The sequence below is a fragment of the Myotis yumanensis genome, unplaced genomic scaffold, assembly GCF_028538775.1.
Source record: "Myotis yumanensis isolate MYYU_CA2020_CCGP unplaced genomic scaffold, mMyoYum1.0.hap1 SCAF_17, whole genome shotgun sequence".
NCBI classification, from domain to species: Eukaryota; Metazoa; Chordata; class Mammalia; order Chiroptera; family Vespertilionidae; genus Myotis; species Myotis yumanensis.
This window is the reverse complement of record NW_027223768.1, coordinates 20,721,368-20,742,319: the sequence shown is the minus strand read 5'-3', so window position 1 is coordinate 20,742,319 and position 20,952 is coordinate 20,721,368. Positions and strand designations below refer to the sequence as shown.

At 43.3% G+C, this 20,952-nt stretch overlaps 1 protein-coding gene across 2 annotated transcripts in view; it reads right to left on the bottom strand.

Annotated features, from left to right (window-relative positions):
- BRINP2 (BMP/retinoic acid inducible neural specific 2) overlaps window positions 1–20,952 on the bottom strand; it is a 93,547-nt gene that overhangs the window by 27,616 nt on the left and 44,979 nt on the right. The window lies entirely within an intron of this gene.

Sequence of the window (20,952 nt, the reverse complement as noted above, 5' to 3'; positions counted from 1 at the left end):
AAAAGTGGCAAGTTCAGCTCACAACTGAATCACAAAAGTATTTTTTCCTGAGACAACCATCAACCATCATTCTTTAGTATCCCCAGACATGCTTTATGTGCACCTCCTATTTTATCATATACAAGATTAAAAAGACATATACTCATGGTCAAAATCCAATGAAATTAATAAGTTTTACTGCTTCAAGGACATTCTTACATAAAACTAGCATACATGTGCATGTGTGTATGGATAGATGCAAGTATATAATGATTAAGAATACACAACTACTGGTGTCATTTGATAGAACTGCCTTTATTCAAACTAGATGCCGGACTGTTTTTGGATCTTTGGTGTAAATGTCAACATGGACATCCTGAAAGGAACTCAGGGGACCCACATTATGAAAAGCCCTATTCTAGAAGATGGCAAAGTTCCTTTCCAGTGCCATCTAGAATTTTAATCTTCATGCTTTGCCCCACACTGAATTGTTTGTATTTGAAAGGGGACCAAGATTTCCAAGGGGGATCTTTGTCCTGGGATGAAATGTGAAGGATCATATCCATTAGTAAGAAAGGAGTTTTCCGTACCTCTGAAATTACACGAGTAAGGGCCAGCTCCACTGCCTTAGGGAACAACAAAATGTAGCATCTTCTCAATCTTATCATCCATCCCAACTCTTCTCCTCATGACAGTGCTAAGCCTTGGTCTAACCTTCCCCCATACCCATGAAGTACAAATAATAGGGGTGCAAAAGAATAAAATAATTCAAAATAAACAAATAAAAAAGCATGCCCCATTTGAGGCTATAGAATCCCCAAATCTAAATCTAGAGACAAAGACAGAGAGGAGGGGGGCACAGGCCAAACATTACCAGGGAAACAAAAGAAAAGGGATGACTAATAAGTCACAGTTCCAACAAAGTCTTTTAAAATTCCTGCTGTGTGGCTCTACTTACGCAGGCAAGTCCATAATATATTATTATTTATGTCTTTTTGTGCATAAAATGCTACATTTTAATAATAAAGTACAGGGTACTTGTCAAAAGTGTTTTTTATCCCAAATCCCTCTACCATGTGAAGAACAGTTGCTTGATCTCATTTCTAAATGGCTGGATGGCCAATAAAAGGACATAGAGTAGCTTAATGTTTTAATGAAACAAAAACAAGTCCCAATTACAAACTGCCTACAGGAAACTCACTTCAGCTTTAAGGACATATATACTGAAAGTGAAAGAATGGAAAACGATAGTCCATGCAAATGAACACACACACACACACACACACACACAGACACATATGCTGGGGAAACTATACTTATACCAGACAAAATAGATTTAAAACCAACGATTGTAACAAGAGACAAAGAAGGTCATTTTATAATGATAAATATATCAATTCATTGAGGAGATATAATTTTTATAAATATGTATGCACTCAACATAGGAGCAACTAAATATATAATGCAAATATTAACAGATCTAAAGGGAGAAATAGGCAGCAATATAACAATAGAAGGGGACAGCAATACCCCATCTTCAATAATGGACAGATCATTAAGACAGAAAATTAACAAAGAAACATTGGACTAGCAGGACTTAACAGACACCTACAGAGCACTCCACCCAACAGCAGCAAAATATGCATTCTTCTCAAGTGCACATGGAACATTCGCCAGGATAGATCATATGTTAGGCCATAAAACAAACCTTAATAAATTTAAGAAGATTGAAATCTCATCATGCATCTTTTATGACCATATGCTATGAAATTAGAAATAAATTACAATAAGAAAACTGGAAAATTTACAAATACATGGAGATTAAATAATATGCTCCTGAACAAACAGTGGATCAAAGGAGAAATTATGTATATATATGGATCATGAGACAAATGAAAACACAAATATAAAAACTATGATATGAAGCAAAAGCTGTCCTAAGAGGAAAGTTTCTAGCAATATATGCATATATTATGAAAAAATGAAGATGTTAAAAAAGCAACCTTACTTTAAAAAACTAGAAAAGAATAAACTAAGCCCAAAATTAGTAGTAGGAAGGAAATAACAAAGATCAGAGTAGAAATGAAAGACATGGAGACTAAAAAGTCAACAGAATAGATCAATAAAACTAAAAGCTAGGGTTTGTTTTGTTTTGTTTGGGGGAAAAAAAATGAACAAGGCTGCTCAGCCCTGAGGAGACTGGCACAGGAAGTTAGTTCTGCTACCCCAGATTTTGCACAGCTGCCTCGGGCTGAGGGCATCAACCTATGGACACATCTGTAACCCATCTGCAGCACCTCCAGCGCCAGCAGGCATAGGGTTGGGAAGGTCTATTATAATCACCTTATGTTCAGTGATGGCGAACCTTTTGAGCTCGGCATGTCAGCATTTTGAAAAACCCTAACTTAACTCTGGTGCTGTGTCACATATAGAAATTTTTTGATATTTGCAACCATAGAAAAACAAAAATTTATATTTTTGATATTTATTTTATATATTTAAATGCCATTTAATTAAGAAAAATCAACCAAAAGAATGAGTTCGCGTGTCACCTCTGACACGCGTGTCATAGGTTTGCCATCACTGCCTTATGTTATGAGAAAACCATGAAACAGAGAGGGAAGTGGTTTGTCTAAAGCAGCGGTTCTCAACCTGTGGGTCGCGACCCCTTTGGCGGTCGAACGACCCTTTCACAGGGGTCGCCTAAGACCATCCTGCATATCAGATATTTACATTACGATTCATGATTCATAACAGTAGCAACATTACAGTTATGAAGTAGCAACGAAAATAATTTTATGGTTGGGTCACAACATGCGGAACTGTATTTAAAGGGCCAGAAGGTTGCGAACCACTGGAAAGCAATATAACCAGTTGGTACTAGAATCAGAACAAAAAGTTAGTGTCCGGACCCTTCCCCAGTGCTATTGACAACAACTGTGATGATCGTGACAATAGACAATGAGACCCAGAGAGTTAAGAAAGCAACTTGCACATCACCCAGTAAGTAGCAGAGCTAAGATTAAGTCCCAGGTCAATACCAGACTGCTGTTTCTATAACCCTATTTTCCCTTGTGTAATTAGGTTAAGTGTGTTTTACTGCATTCTAATTCTTTTTAAATGTTTACTATCTTCTAACAAAAATATTTCATTGCCTGGAACATTTCATTCTTTTAATTATCTACACAAAACATGAGTTTACTGTGTTTCTACAACACAGTGCAACATATACACCGAAGCAAAACCTTTTTGGATTAAGGTGGTTTCAATACACACATTTGCAAGAGGAGAAATTAAACCCTAGAAAAAAAATCAAGTCCATACACAGGGTACCACGGGAGAAATCAGAGAAAAGGCCTAATTCCAACTCATATAAATGCTCAGGAAATTATAACACAGACTAACAAGGACTTAGAAAAATGAATGATACTATCTTAGGAAGCTTTTTATGAGCAAATAAAAAATAAGGGTTAACATTTAATGAATTCTTAGAATGTGCCAGGCATTCCAAGCATCTTATAAATACCAACCAATATAATATTTGAAACAACACTGTAAGGGAGAATATATAATTACCTTCATTTTATGGATGAGGAAATTGAGGCACAAGTAAGTTAACTTCCCAGTAAGTACTAATACCTAGTAGGTGGGAGAGTGAGAATTTAAACACAGGCTGTCTAATTCCATGATCCAATCTTTACCACCCTGCCATAGCACCTCTCCTGTGAAGCTTCAAGGGGCAATAGTTTTGTGAGTGGAAGAGTGTATGAGTGTGTATGTGTGGGGGGGAGGGGGGGGGCGGGGGTTGAATTTCATTTAAAAAAGAATATATGCACTAGAATGAATTAGTCACAAGGCCTAGCAGCTACAGGAAGATTCAGGCTTGAGGGTGCCCAGTGGTTTTCTCTTCCACTTCACTAAGTTTCTTCCTGCCCTTTGGGGCCCTTCCTGGAATTAAAATAATGGGGGAAATGTCTGTGAGTGGATTTTGAGTCAGAAAGTGGTAAGAAATATGATTACAGAACTTATTAGCCTGGTTCTTTGCCTCATCTTGAAACCTCAGAGGCAATACTGGAAAGCAGCTAGAGCTGTTCAAAGAATAAATGTTCTTTTCTGATTTTTCATTTAGTAGTTCTTTCCAGTAATAAAAGAGTCCAGGTTTCCTTTTTCCCCTCAGGAAAAGGATATTTTCTACATATTAATTAATTAGCACACGCTACTTCAATGAAGCCTTCATCTTTGTTTCAATTAAGACACCAAATAAATCTCCATTTCACTTCAGCCATTTCTTGTAAAACCTTCTCCCACTGAGTTTGGTTTGCAGTAAACAGTCTGAGAAAGCAAACATTTCAAACACAGGAAAGCCCCCTTGGAAAGTGCCTTTAGAACAGCAGAGGCCAGTCCACCAGGGGCTCACCGGTTAAGCCAAAGGTGCCCAGAGCTCTCTAATGTGGACTTGACCTGTCAAAAGTGTTCACACTGCCCTCCAAAAGGGGCTTCAGTAACCTGCTATAATTACCAGAAGTTGGGGCCTTTCCCATTGTATTTTATATTAGCCCAGAATGAACAACACATATTTCTGACAAAGGCCTATTAACATACCCATAAAATGATTAATAACAACCAAAACAACGTTCAGGAAAGGTGTAATCCAGTTTGGAGGGTAAACCTCAACGTGTTAAATAAAGCAGCTGTACATACTGACACTCAGAAGATTTGAGCTCTAACTCAAAATCTCAATCTCTGGCTATATTCTGAAGTGATTATAGTTATCTTGATCCCAAACTGCTTAACACTAATTGTCAAAAAGCCATGCTTCTGGTTGTATATGAGGTTAGGGATTTTCCCAGAATCCAGCAGGAGGAAAGCTGAACAGGCGTGCCAAACCTCAGGCAACAGGAGCTCCTGGGAGCATGGGGCCTGGGCCTGAGCCAGCTCTGGGTTTGCAGCAAAAGGGTCTCCATGACAATACTAAATGGATCAAGGTGTTCCTAATTTGAAAGATGTAAGTGAAAAGGAATGCCTCCCAGCCACAGCTCCTGACTGTAATGGCAGCAACCATCCTGCAGCACTGTGTTCCTTCATGTTACCCAAGGTCAACGAGAATGCTGCCAGCGAGGGTCCCCCACAGGGTCCCAGCTCCTGGCGATTAAAGACTCAGAAAGAGCACAGCCGGGGTCTTCCGTCCCAGGTGCTGTCTGCAGCAGCTGCCTGCTAGGGCACCACTTTTCGGGCTTGGAAACTGAGAACATTGATCTGGCTCCCAGTGAAGAGTCATTACCTATGAAGCCTCTCTCCCTGGGAAGCCTTAAGGGAGAGAGTATTTAAACAACAACAACAAAAAAAATCCATAGTTTCAGAACAAAAACAAAGCTATACCTCAAGTGAGGCTGGCATGTAGTAGTAATGAATCCTGCAGCCTACAGTGTGGGCAGTGGTGCTGAGATCCTAAGAGCCGAATTATTCTGTTACCAGTTTCTAATCGACATCTCTTTCCCTCCCTGTGTGAGAGCCCGGCCAGGCCCATTTCCAAGGCCACTGACATGGGAAGGCACATTTCCTGTATCCTGAGTGTGCAGCTGCCCCTCTCCCCTGCAGTGCCCCCCTCTTCAGGCTGGACACCCGTATCGATGTGCCCCGAGTGCCAGGAGCCCATTTGTTCCTCCTGAGTTAGACTCCAGGCTGGTTCACTGTGGAGGGAATCAATGTTGCTTCCAGCAGAGCCAACCCATCACCACGTGCCAACTCAGGCAGCATTTCTCAGAATAGGATCTGATCCGAAGAGTTGGCAGAGGTCTTAAGGCAGCCGTGAAGCCCGGGATGCCCAGCTCCAAGCTCCACTTTGAAAACAATGGTAGAAAGAATGTGCTGTTGTGGTAGGACTAATCCCCTTCCCTGACCTATTTTGGGTAACCTCTGTCTTGGGGGGCATGCTCCTCCAAACCTCAATATTCAAAGGGATTGCAGTGCTGAAAGGGACTGAGCTATGGATTCTCCAAATGGTTACTTTGGTATGACCCATCCTGTAAGAAAAAATATGATTGGTTTTCCTTGAAAAATTAAGGAAGGCACATGATGGGTTATTGAATGAAATATTTAAGAACTTTGAAGCAAAAAGGATGGATTGGCCTTAAGCCAAGGCCTCAATTTTCTTGTCATTTTTCCTGTGACTTGACTTTGTCTATGTTAATTGTCAACCAGTGTCCATGGGAAATTTTCTCTCATACCAGACAGCTCCAGATAAATATCTTCGTTCTCAAAAACCCCCTTTCTTTTGGAGAGTTGCCTTTTCCCAAATAGCTTGAGACTTGCCAGTTTGAAACAGTAGTCTCAGTAAACCCCGCTGATCATTGGGCCACTGAGGTCCAGACACAAAGCAGCATTTCTTTCCTCATTTTCTGTTAACATACCTCATATCTTGGGCTGTAGCTTCCAGCACAGAACCCAGCCCATCAAGCTAAACTGTTACACTTCTTATTTTCCACGGGGCTCACACCCTTTGTCGTGAAAAACTCCCATGAACAAGAATAGCCAGAGCCAACACCCACATAACGGATGCCAGCTACTTGCCTCAGCGACGCAGCTACGATGGTCTCATATTCTCTAACTGGACATGTTAGAGGCTGAGGGATCTGTGGTGTTTTGGCTCCTGTATAGAAGGCAGTATTTCTAGACACATTATATCATCAGGAGATTCCTATCTCAACATCACATTATTGTAATGTACTTGGCTATTAGAGCCTTTACTGCTATAATGAATAGGACACCATTAATCTGAGCTATAAAGAGAAATTATAATAAACACCATAACCTCTACTAGTAATATTGGTATAGAGCTTTCCTTCAGATTTTAAAAAAAATTTGTACACAATTTTCACACATGTTCAACTATTTTATCTATACAAGGCCCTTAGAAAGGAGGAACAGAAAGTATCATTACTCAACTGTTAACTTTTACAGGTTAACAAATGAAGTGACAGAGAAATTGAGAAAATGACCCAATCTCAGTTGATGAGCAGTAGTGTGACGAGATCCCAGACCATGCTGCGAATGCTTTCCTGCCTTTGTTTGTGACCTGTGTGCAAGTTCAGAGACCACTGTACACCTTTGTCATACTTCTCAGGAAATGCTTTTGCCGTTTCCCACTGTGGCTGGGAGAAATCCACAGGCAGGAAGGCTTCCATCCAGGAGCCATGGGTTAAATAATATCTGGGCCCTGAAACTCTGGGGGCACAGGAGCAGAATGGAGGCCAGCCCTCCCATGATGACCACTGCCCCTGTCTCTCCTCCTGTCTGGGAGAATTCAAGAAGCCTGGCATGGAGGTAATTTAACAGCCTGCTGTGTTCTCACACAATGGCCCGTAAACAATGATTGGCCAATTTCATTCTAATCTTCCCAATTTTGCTCTAATTAAAATCAAGCTGCAGCTTTCAAACAGTTTAATTAAGTCTGATTGGGAGAGATGGGGAGGGGAGACTCAAGCTTAAAGGAGAGGAAGAGACCAATGTTTAGGGAATCTCACACTGCCATGTTGGGGCTCCACAGCTTGGAGAGGGCACTGAGGGTTATATAGAATCAACATGAAATGCAAACAGACAGGTTGGAATGGAGGACCAGTGGATCTGAAAGAGTAGAAGGAAATGAAAAGGGAGCTAAGGTCTGTGTTTTTCCAAGTACAGAAACCCAGCTCCGCTCTGACCACTCAACCCACTCTCCACATCTCCTCCATTCATCTGTGGAAAATGGCTCTGGTCACCGCTCTACTTCCCGTGTCCTTGTCTTTGCTCAGCAAGCAGATAGCTTGTGCTATGCTTGTCCCCAGCAAATGTCCATGGGCCACCCATTATCTACTCAACTCTAAGAGAATTCCCCCAGACTGACAGTTCCTTCCATTATTCTACAAGTTTATTCCTTTTGGAATAAGATAGCCCTTCTGGTATTTGGGTGCATTTACTTTTTATATGCGCCACTCTTCTTTGGACTAAATATTTTTAGTTCCTTCAGTACAGTTTCCAGATTCCCTAGGCCCTTTATGTTCAACCTTATCTGCTCGAAATCTAGCTAGTGAATATATTTATTTTTTAAATGGCAAACCAAGTTAAACACAATCCAGTGGGTGTGCTCTGAGCCACTGAGAGTACACTAGGATACAATATCTGGATATGTACATCATTACCATCAGCATCATAACTATCATCACAGTGCCTCTTTCCTGAGCCCCTGTGTTGCCAGGCTTGGGACTGGATGCTTTACATATTTTTTAAATCATCACCACAGTCTTCCAAATACAGTGTATTGTATTGACTCCTCATTCTTATCTGCATTAGAATGTCCCTAGACATATGACTTTGCAGTATCACTCACTCATATAGAGGGAGCTCATTTACCTCCACCATTGATATTGGACTTGGCTATGTGACTTTGATTTGGACAACGGAATATGGACAGAAGTGACAGTGTGCCAGTTCTGGGCCAAGATCTCAAAAGTCATTGCATGATTCCACTCTCTCTTGCATCTCTGCACTCGCCATTAGAGTTGCATTCCCCAGTAGCTGCAGGTGCTGCTCTTTCAGCCTGTGCCCCAGGAAAAACATCATTGGAGTAAAGACCTCATGACCCCCTTGCAGGCCTGCATCCGGAAGCATAGCTAACCAAGCCAACCTACAGATGCATGAGAATAAGTTATTCTTGTTTTTAGCTACTGAGTTTTGGGGTTATTTTCATATGCACAGTCATACCAGTAGTTAACTGATACACCCCACATGCTTTAGCCCAGCTGTGGGCAAACTACGGCCCGCGGGCCGGATCCGGCCCGTTTGAAATGAATAAAATTAAAAAAAAAAAAAAAGACCGTACCCTTTTATGTAATGATGTTTACTTTGAATTTATATTAGTTCACACAAACACTCCATCCATGCTTTTGTTCCGGCCCTCCAGTCCAGTTTAAGAACCCATTGTGGCCCTCGAGTCAAAAAGTTTGCCCACCCCTGCTTTAGCCCTATATAGCTAAGCTGGCTGAGACTCAGATAATTTAAGTATTTTAGTCAAGGACACTTAGTTAAGCAACAGATGGAGAAAGTTGATGGTCCTTCTCCTATACATATTTCCTTTATTAATGCACTTGCATATTGTATTCTTTACATTTATTTATGCATTCATTGGTTGATTCTTTTATGTGCCCTGACCAGGATTGAACCCGCAACCTTGGCGTATTGGGATGATGCTCTAATCAACTGAGCTACCTGGCCAGGGTCATTGTGTTCATATTTTAAAAGACAAAAGTATTCTTGACTAACAGAGTAATGTTATGATCAACCAAACCTTACTTTTTTTTCAGCCCCAGATTTGTTCTTTTTCACAGCTAAGTCAGATTTCCTATATTTTTGTGAAGTTGACATTTTGAACTTAAATTTAGGGCTTTGCATTTTACCCTCTTCTTGCATTCTGCCCCTTGTGACGGAGACTGGAAAGTTGTTCTCTAAACTGTTTCTACTTCCCTCCTAACTCACGGACACCCCCCTGCCCCAGCTTCCTCTGTATTAAGTATGGCAATGTGACTGAACACAGGCCTAGCCCCTAAGATCTGCCTTGAAGTGCTTCATGCTCTCTCTCTTTTCTTGTCCACCAGGACCCAGAGGAGGATCTGAGGTCCCAGAGTGATTAGATAGAACAAACCTTGGACCTGAATGATTTCATGAAGCAATCTACTTTTAACCCTTCCGTAAATTGTACTGGGATGTGACATGATCAATAAAACAAAACAACTTTTATTAAGTCACTGAGATTTGGGGACTGCTTGTTCCTGCTTTAGCCTACTACAACTAATACTACCTTAAGTCAATCTCATCTTCACTCTTGATTTTATTGCGTGTCTAGATTAGGGTCCCTTTCAGTTACCTGACTTTTATTGTCTATGAGGTCAAACATCCATGCCCCCACTTCTCCACAGCTCAGCAACATGCCCATTGGGGCCTCTCTTCTCATTTTATCTGGGTGGGAAATGGTGTTGGTCTCGAGGCCTCGACTTTGATGCTGTGGGATCATGGTATGTGAGTCATCTCTGCAGGGAAAGCATCTGTCACTGTTCAGGATTTATTTTGAACTATTGATAACTATAAAATCAATGGATAGATTAACTCAGACTACAGTTAGGGAGAGTAGTGTGGGGATGTGGACGAAGAAGGAGTCCACGCCTGGCCGCATGAGGGAGCAAAGGCAAAGGAGACAGAGATACAAATCGTGTCAGAGGATACATGGCAGGGGCCGCGTGGCTATGATTTTACCACAGAAACTGAGTCCAGCTGCACAAAATCAAACCAAGTGAGAGGTGGAGGCTATTCTTTCAGAAGCTGAGGAAAAAGTTAGGATTTTTTCACCTACATTTAACTTGAATGGAAAACCTGTGTTCTTTTACCACAAGCCTAGCACTTATTTCCAATTTTTCATGAAGCATTGATGCTTTGGTTCCACAGGAGAGTCACCACTCTTCTGAGGTGGCCTGTGACCTAGCAGCACCCTCACAAGCCTTGGAGAACTGCAAAGAATGCAAGGAGTTAAAAAAGTCTGTGGAAAGGACAATGCCTGGCCTGAACAACTCCAGAATGGTGACAAGATTCTTGAGCAAGCAAGCTCCTACGAGCCAGAATTGGTTCAACAGATCTTATGTCAAAATAAATGTATTATATTTCCTTTATGAAGAAAGATAAAAAGAGGGAGAACAGCTTGGGGGGGAGGATGTGAAAGGAGGGGAAGAGAGAAAAGAACTTCTGGAGGGAAGTTGTAGCATGCTGACAAGTCTAGGAATCGAGGAGAATAATAACAGTCTTCAGGTCTCTAGAGACGTGTTGTGAAGAGGAGGCACTTAGACTTGTCCCACAGAAATAAGAGGAAGCAGAGTCAGGATCCATAAGTTGAATTGTGGGAAGAAAGACTGTGACTCAATATCAGAAAGATTGTTATAGTGGGCTGTCGAATGGAAATTGGCTTCATGAACACGCAGAAATGGAACTGCTCAAGCCCAGACTGTTCACCGCTTTCTTGGGGATTTGTAGAGCGGTTGTCTGCATTGGGTAGGAAATAGCTGACTTTAGGTTCAAGTATCAGGCATCCCTCAGTTCTACTCTGTCCCTGTCACCCATGTTGTTGGGCTTCCTTGCACACCTACGCACTGTCTTTGCAGCTTTGGCTTCCTGACCTAGGCCAACCCCTAAAGCTGTGGCTCCCAGATTTAGTCTCCCAGCCTTCAGGCACCCAAATGGACACCACCCTCCTTGGTGGTCACAGAAGACAAAAGAATGTGTTATCAGCTTCTAGAGCTACACTTCTATCGAGTCTCATTTGGGCATGAGTTTCTAGCCGAATGTTTGACTTGCACACACCCACCTTTTTCTCCACACTGTCTTTATCAAGCTCACCATTTAGAACACCCACAGAACTAGCTGAGCAAGAGGCTGGCTTACCACACTGAAGTTTACCGCTGTTACTAGTAAACCAACGACATAGCTTATGTCGAGGGATCATTAGGTGGTTTCATGCCTCTGGGCATCCAGGGGAACTCACTCCCCAGAGCCTTTCTTCCTGTCCCTCCTCCGTCACTAGCATGTCCCCAGGTAAGGCCCAGACTCTCTGGGCACGCAAGGAACATGAGAATCCTCCCAGCACTGGGGCTGGTAATGAAGGCTTGGAGCAGTGCTGGTTCTGGAGACCTCATTTCTCTCCCACAAGGGCTCCTACCTGGACAGTGACACTTCTTGCTCTGACTCATTGTGACTTCCAGAGCTTGTTTGCTCTTTGCATGCAGAGGGAGAAAGAAGCACATTTCTGGGTTCGGGGGATAGTCCGGCATGGTGGCAGAATCAGGTGCAGAAGGGAAAACACAGCAGGTAGAGGAAGCTCAGCCAGATCACTGCATCGTCCCCAAACCCTGTCCCTATATAAGAGCCCTACTATGCCTACCCCCACACCTACAAATCCTGAAACTGAATCGAGAGTCCAGTCCTGGGTCTTGTTCAGAGCTTTATTGGAATCCACGGTGTGCTGTGCATGCAGGGAGTGAGCAGGGGTGACCCAGAGGACATACCAATCTTGTCACTGTAAGAAACTCCAAATTTACAAATGAAATAAGCAGAGGTTATTTGCAGCACCAAAAATTTTTTCTGGCTTTGTGAAAATGTTGCTTCCAAGTAGATATTGGTGTTTATAGATCAGTAGCTATCTGATCCTAAAATCAGGGGCTAGAAACTGACTTAACAATGAATTTTTATAAGCCAGGCCAAAAAAAAAGAGGCTGCATTTTGAAAATGGAATGAAGTGATCCTCCAGTAGAGGATTCAAGTTACAGAAATTCAGTTTACAATGCCCCCTATAGAAACACACTGGCTGTACAAAGCCCACAATACAGGCTTTGCTGCGGGTGAGTTGCTTCCTCCCATGGAGGGTTCCCCAGAATACAGGTGCAGATGGAGGACTCTGGTGGAAACAGAACCATAGGAACTTCGTGTGGGTTCCACCACCCTCCAGCTCCTTGAAGCCCATCTTCTGCCTCCCAGAGCTCTGCAAGCATACCACCAAGGGGAGTGGAGGGCCAGGGCACAGGTAGTTACAATTGGTTTTCCTCAGAGTGATGGGAATCCAGGCTCAGATTATTTACTTCATTCAATAATAATTTAATGGTCAGGTCCTCTATTTTATGGGTTGAGTGCTGGCTCTTCTTACCAGTCATGTGACATCCTCTAATCTCAATATCTTTATCTGTAATGTGTGTGTACAAATAGCATCTCCTTTATATGAGGATAATTATATATCGCTTAATAAAATGTTGGGCATATGTGAGCACCCAATGTATATTAGCTTTTATTATTTACGTTCTTTATGTTTCACAGTAAAAAGAGAGTCATGTGTGCTCTTTCCCTACGTTAAATAGAAACTTTGGCCAGCTTGTTTGTCCTCCTGGAACCATCTATTTTCTTGGGCCCTGTCCTCCTTTTGTCCCACAGAGAAGTGGAGGAGATTGGTGACCCCTGCTGTCTTGTGGTCCACATTTCAATACTGTGTGGAGTCAAAGCATTAAGCTCCCAGCTCACAACAGGCTCTTGTCCCTTGGGTACCATGTCCTCCAGTGGACAACCCCACTGAGGCTTCCCCCACCCCCATCTTGCTGGTACCTCACTAGCTGGAGCTCCATCGGAGGCCACGTGGCCAGCCACGACCTCTCTTGGCTTCATTAGGGTTGGGCAAACCAGTCCAGTGGAATCCAACCCAAACCTTCATCTCCAGCCCAGGCTTCATGGTCATAACTCTGTCCCACCGGCCCTCAGTACCTTGTGAGTACACTCCCGTCTCCAGTTCTAGAGGGGAAGGCAGGTGACAGACACGGGAACCAGACCCCTCACATCCGGCACTTTTCGGCCGCATAGACCCCGGGCCACTTCCAATCACTTGCTCCAGGTTTTTCCGTGAGGGCAGAGCTCCCTGAAGCCTGGGGTGTATCCTGTTCACGCCGTGTCCCCAGCACTTGTGGAGTGGCCAGCACACCCAGATGCTCAATAAATGTGCCCAGTAAATAAATGCACCGTGTGCCACTCACTGTTCTGAGCTTTCTGTGGACTGAAATAATTTTCTTGTGGGAGATGTGAGAAGCCCTCAGGTGGGATAAATGTGGCAGAAGCTGAATAAAGGAAAAAAAATGAGATTCCCTGACCCAGAAAAAGCTCTTCTCTCAAGAAGAAAAAGAAAAAAAAAAGGCAGAAAAAGAAGAGACCACATGACTAGGCAGTGTCCCTGTCTGCCTGCATCTGTGTCCTGACAATTTCTAGATGAAGCCCACCTCACTCCTTTCTAAACGTACGTGTCTCTAAGTAACAATTCATTCATGAATAAAATTAATTATTTCTCAAAGCAAAAATTAATCCTCTTTTTCTCTGCCTGGCTGACTCAAGATCTCGCTTTTGAATCTCAACGGAAAATAAACCCAATTCAGCCTTCTCCCCCTGGCCATCCTGCATTCTTTCTTCACTTCTTGCACATTTTTATTTTTTTTCATTTATTCTTTACAGACCATCTTTGCCATCGTATTTCGAGCCAGGGTGGATAACCTGGTAACAGCCCCAAAAGACATGGGAAAATATGGGGTGAGAGTCATTTTGTCCTGGGGGAACCTGGGACTGGCATCCTGGAAACTCATTCTGACATCGCATTCGAGGGCCGATTCAATCCATCAATCATTGAGCATGTCCTAAATGTCCTCCTCTCTGCAGCACTTGAGATGTGACATTCTGATGTGTTTTCCGGTGTGTGTGCTGTCACTCAAACTGGACTGCTGAATTCCCAGAAATCACTAAAACCCTGTTCTTTCTCTTTCTCTCTCTCTCTCTCTCTCTCTCTCTCTCTCTCTCTCTCTCTCTCTCCACAAAAGAAAATGTTCCATAAATACCCATGGGAGAACCAAGCGAGCACATGCAAGATGTGGTAATTCAAACGTTTCAGCATAAATGATGCTGGATTTTCAGTTGAACCAGTAGGTTTACAGGACCTGAAAGTACTGCTTACCTTTTCCTCACCTGGGGAATAGTCACCCACAAGAGGAATAGCCTTAGCTCCTGCCTTCTCCAGACATGCAATGACTTTAACTTCATTTCCTCACCCCTAATGCAGAGAAATGACAGGCCTCACCAGGTGAGAGTTTTAAAACTGCATTCTGGAAGAAACCAGTGTCTCAGGGAGCCTTTTGGCATTTTGGATGGACAAGTTATGGCGGAAATAACACAAAGCAGGGGAAGGAGGGGCACAGTCATGTGCATATTGACATCGATATCAGATGTGTGGGACTGGCTGCCCAGTTCCTGAGCCACACCTTTGTCCCCATGCTTTGGGGAATACTGTCCACCACACCATCCCCCATGCTGTCTCCCTCGTTCACTGGGTTTGGCCTGCACATCACCTTTTATTCCAGCCTTCCTTGACCTTCCTTTGCTGAGTGACCTGGCACTTTCTCCAAATGTGCTTATCTGTAAGTTCCATCAGATGAAGAATGGTGTCCTTCTTGTCCATGGTTTATTATTAGAATCTTCCAAAAGCAGAAGCACAGAGTCGGCCCTCAGAAATGCTGAATGAACATTGCTCTTCGCAGACTCTTGAACTGTAGTTGCTTCTTTTGTGCTAGTTCTCCTTTTCCAAGAGAGAACACTTTCCTCTCCCATGTCAGAGATGGGGCAGGACTCTGCTCCCCCTCCAGATGCTCTGGACTGAAATTCCTTGGGTAAAGATCTACCCTCTAGATGGCATATGATGTGTCAGAGGTACTGTACACTTAGCCAGCACAGAACTCTTGGTTAAAGCAAATTCTCAACATTTCATCTGTCCCTCTCTCTCACCTCTGTGGGCTGAGGAATAGTGCCTGTGACCAGACCTGTAGGCTCCTCATGGCCGCATTGCCTCTCCTTTTGCTCTCACTTGCTTCCCTCTGTTTGTGCACCATGCCTTTCTCTCCTTCCATCCCAATGCACTCTCTGGTTGTCAAAATATAAACCCAGTGAGAAGTTCAGAGATCAACCAGTTCATTCGAGTGACAGTCATTTTCCAGGAGACCTCCCCTCCTTCCCTGCCCTGGGAATCGTGGCTTCCCTCCCTCACGGTTCCCTGTAGCTGTGTGGTAGCAGCCTTTTGTCTGTCCCGGTAGCCATAACGAATGCCTGAGAAATCACTGGAATTTACCTACGCAGGCTGAGGTTGCCTTTGGTTGTCGTCTGTTTACATGGACTGTGATCTCTTAATTAGAGTGGTGCCTCTCCCAGGGTTTGCTGTTTATCCAAATCGGTATTTGTTAGTCCGAGAGAAGTGGTTGGATGATACATCAGCTTAGAGCTGCTCCTGTGATTGCTTCCACAGCTGCTCTCTGCCTCCTCACCTCTCCGCTCCCAGGAGGCACCCACAGGCTGGTTCTAGGCCCTCCAGCCTTTTCTGTTTTTAAATTTTTCTCCCAGCTGCTGCATCTATTCTTATGTGTTCATGTGCCTTGGCACTAATAACTCCTAAATTTAACCTTCCTTGATTATGATTCTGTTTCATCTGTAACATCTTCTGTCACTATTCTCACTACCTTCAGGGCATTGTGGGAGATGCTGCCTTCCCTTGAAGCCTTCTGTCCATCCACCCTGGTTGTTCCTGCTCTCCTCTTGGTCTCCGGAGCACTTAGTGTAACCAAACACAGCGCCTCTCAAGCTTTAATGTCATGCTCTTATGAAAATGCAGGTCCTGATTCCGCAGATCTGGGAGGAGCCTGAGGTCCTGTGTTTTTTATGAGCTGCAGATAAGGCCCAGGCTACTGGGGTCACAGACCACACTTGGAGCAGTGTGGGTCAAATACTTGCTCTTTCCCATTTCTCACTTCCTGCATACATGAGTTATTACCATATCTTATTTTTCATCCTGATGAACTGCAAACAGTTTTTCTTTTCGAAGGGTTATTGTGCTGGTGCCTGCTGATAACTTCTTTGGCCTTAACTGCCCTTGTTCATCACATCTTCTGATTCTGTGCCTGCTTGCCCCATTGGATGTTTCCAGATGCACCTGCTAAAACACATTCCTGCCTGAACACTGCCTACCTTTGGGTACCACTCCCCCCTCTTGGCTTTCAGCTTTGTTCTACTTCGGTTCTCAAAATTTATAAATTTGGCCCAGAATATGATCAGAATGTAATGTCCTTTTTTTTTTATCAATGAAGATATCTATTTAATATATTTTTTGTTTATCTTCCTCCCAAAACACTTCTACTATATCTCCAAATCCTTCCTTTCTAAAAAAAAATAAAAATAAAAATAAATGAGGCAGCTAGAAATGGAGATAATATTGACAAAGATCAATAATTTGGAATTACCCCAGCCTTGCTCTCCCCCTAACCACCCTATTATACTCATGGTTCTGTATGTTTTTTAACTTTTTCTCCTAATTTTAATTTATTCTTTCCGAGTTTTAAGTGTTTCATCATAGTGGCTTGGATTTTTTCCAATCCCATGATTATCTCTCTATTAAAGCCTTAATACAAAAAGAAATAAAAAAAAACCAGACTGCTCATTACTTTGATTTGTAGCAAAGAGAGAATGGAACATTATCGCTAGAGTGTTTCGAGAAACCATATTTACATTTGCATCAGCTCAATTTAGGTGCCTGATTAGGTTGCGTGTTATGATGAAGATGCACTTACCAGTCAGAGGGAAGTGGCGTGGTCTAGATAATGAGCAGGAGACTTCAAGTCAGGAGCCCTGAATGCTATTTCTGGCTGTGACTCTCTACCTCTCTGACCTTGAACAAATAAGTCCGTCTCATTGCCTTGGACCTAATAGCCTCCTATGCCTTATAGGGCTGCTATGAGAGGTGGATCACCTAAGTGTTTATTATGGAGTAGGAGCTATGGAGTGAAGCAAGGGAGGGGGGTTGGGGCTCACAAATGGAATTGGAGATGGGACCTCTGCTCTGATGGCTCCACTAGCCTGCTAAGAGACAGTGTCTGAGAAGTGGGCTGACTGCTCAGATGTTGGTCTGACAGGGCTTGAGGACATGATGAGAGGTTAGTTAGTGAAACTTAAAAGCTTGCCAAAATATTGGGTGAGATGATCAAACCATCCTGTTACTTAGGAAGGCTTAAGAAGAGTACATACTGTCTTTCTTCTCATAACGGTGCCTTCCTGAGGTGTCCATGTCACACCTGGGACCAGGACTGGCAGTGACCGGCTTCTGTAGGACATCCTAAGGAAGGCCTGCTCAGCTGGCGATCCCTGACTTTCGGGGAAAGATATTCCCCTGTGGTGACTCTAAAACATGCTTGAAACAAGCTGGTTCCCTCTGTTAAGCCTGCAAGACCAGGAAGAGTGTGCCCAGAGAAGACTCATGCATTCTTTGGTTGAGTTCCTCTCCCAGCAGAGAGGTAGATGGAAGGGTGAAGGTTAATATGCTTTTAAAAAATAAAGAAAAATAACAATATTTTCTTTCTTTCTTTTGGGTGCTTAGACCTCAGCAGACATCACAAAGACAGCACCTGTGGCTCTCATCTTGTTACCATCTTGCATTGGCTACTATTTGTTGAGAACAACCTAATAATGATAGGTTGTATTGATTAAACACTGTTCTAAGTGCTTTACATCAACCAACACATTTAATTTTCACATTAATTTATTGGGTGAGATGTTATTAGTGTTTCACATTAATTTATCAGGACTATTTCTATCCTGATTTTACAAAGAAGGAAATTGGGGAGTAAAGATACTAAATAATTTGCTGAGCATTACACAGCTAGGAAGCCGCAGCTGCAGGCTTAGAAAACAGGTCTGCTAGCTCCAGAACCTTCCCTCAGAAAGGTGAAAACAAACTTGAAATGGAGAGAGCAACAAACTCTGAGGCCCGTGGTTAGAATGGTCAGAGCTATTCTAGAGCAACAAGTCATCTCCTGAAAGTGAGAGCACAGGCTGATATCCCAACAAGAATACGTGGGATCCAGAGACTAACATGAGAACCTTGCTCTAGGCTAGTTCTGACCTGTTCACACAACTGCAAGGGGGTCCTTTTCCTGATGCGAGAGAGCTTCCTAGGATTCTGCACCAAGCATCCCACCTGTTGGAAAGCCTTATTCTTTGCCGTTACAGTTCATCTCCTTTCTTCTATGGAAAGCACATGAGAATACCATTTGTTTTCTATGGACCAAAAGCTTTCTTAGAGAATTGAATGAATTCTGTTTGAGACTGAATATTGCACCATAATACATTTCTGATACTCTCTGTAAACTTATTCTCCCTCTACCCTTCTGGATAAAGTGCCCTTCTGGTCATGTGGGTGACCCTCCATGTGTAGTTTAACAATTTCTTGTGACCCTCTTTCGTCAGAGGAAGCAAGGTCATGAATTTGCCAAAGGGAGTTGCCACTAGAGACCAAAGGAGAAGGAGAATAAGAAGGAATTCCCACAGGAACAGGGAGGTGGATCACAATACAGACCCTACAACAAGTCTCCCTGGAGCCACCACTTCGCTTGCTAACTAAAGGCAAAACTCCCAGAATGCTCCTGGAGCAGCTGTGTGTGACCATTCTTTGGTCCCCCACCAAAGGGTCACATATCAGAATGCTGCATGTCTGTCAGAATGAATGCTTACTGCCTCCCCAAGTACAGGTTCATGTGTAAGAACTGACCCCCAAGAAGGAGAATGGCGCCGTGTAAGGGCTTGTCACATTAAATGATCAGAAAGCCATTACCGACTGACAGAACGGTTGATAGTGCAGAAATTATTACACACTCTCCTCCCCACCGGCCAGCTCAGAGCTGCCACCAGGCCCTCCATGGCTTCCAGGCTGGGGCTGGGACTTGATGAGAAGAAATCTCTATCGAAGAAGGAAACTGATGGTTGAATCTCTCCGGTTCTTACAGCCCTTGAAGTGGATGATGGTGTTGGGATTCTCAGCCTATTTCAATTCCAATGTACTTTTAAAAAATATATTTGTGTGATAACAGTGCTTCTGAAAGATTTGGGGGTAAACTGAAAAATCTAAGGTAAATTAAATCTCATTTTCATGGACTGGAGGAATTTGCTGCTTAAACTCTCTCTCTCTCTCTCTCTCTTTCTCTCTCTCTCTCTCTCTCTCTCTCTCTCTCTGGAGCAGGATTTTGTTTCTGTGTAACTCTCCAACCCCTTCACTCTCCAGGCCCTTCGTCTGCATGTGCCTATGAGAATCACGTGCCAGGAGATAGGCCTCTAAAATGTATGCTCTTACCAGTTGGGAATCTTCCAGTGCTGAATACCTTAAAACCTTGTTTCTGAGACACCATACTGACCCAAAAAAACACCATGGTTATTGCAGACATTAAAAAAACAAAACAAAACAACAAAAACCCAACCTCTTAGAAATAGAACAATGCCTAAATATATTTCAAGAACCCAGATTCTGCCGAAACCGGTTTGGCTCAGTGGATGGAGCGTCGGCCTTCGGACTAAGGGGTCCCAGGTTCGATTCCGGTCAAGGGCATGTGCCTGGGTTGCAGGCACATCCCCAGTAGGCGATGTGCAGGAGGCAGCTGATCGATGTTTCTCTCTCATCGATGTTTCTAACCCTCTATCTCTCTCCCTTCCTCTCTGTAAAAAATCAATAAAATATATTAAAAACAAACAAACAAACAAAAAAAAACCCAGATTCTGGAGTCTGACCATTTGGGAACTAAAGCTGGCTCACCATTTACTAGCTGTGTGTCCTTTGGTAAGTCCCCTAACTTCTCTGGATCTCAATTTCCTCATTTGTAAAAAGGGAAAATTGTTCTTCCGGCATAGAGTTGCTGGAAGGATTAAATGAGTTAGTGTACTGCCCTCGCCAGGTGGCTCCGTTGGTTGTAGCATCACCCCATGCACCAAAAGGTTGCGGGTTCCACCTCCGGTTGGGGCATGTTTGGAGGCAGCTGGTTGACGTTTCTCTCTCTCTCTCCCTTACCCTCTTCCTCTCCCCACCCCCTCAAATCAATACAAATAAAATAAATGAGTTAATGTCCATAACAAAGTGCCAGATCTAGCAAGAGGTCCAACCCTAGAGTATGTTCATATGACTAGACACACATGTGCCACGTGGTTAACAACAACCTCTAGGTGCTGGAAGAATAGGTGTTTTTCTGGTTTTGTTTCTCCTTGTGCTTTTAAGATACTTTCTCTCATATTTTTGCATTGGGAACTAATTTGTAATTGGAAAATAAATGTCTTTGATGAGAGAAAAAAGTTCAGCCAAGCTCCCAGGATTATTTGAAGACTAGGGGCATGGTGAGGGGGAAAGGGAGTAGACGAGAGGGCAAATGGGCAGAGGAATGAAGGAGACATGGGAACTCAGGGATGCCTCCTGCTTTACAAGTGCTGGTCCAGCAGTGGGGGTTTTATCCCTGCTTTGTCCCTTGTCACATGGGCCAGATGGGTCTCATGCTTGACTTTCTGCTCTCTGATGCTTCTGAGGACGGG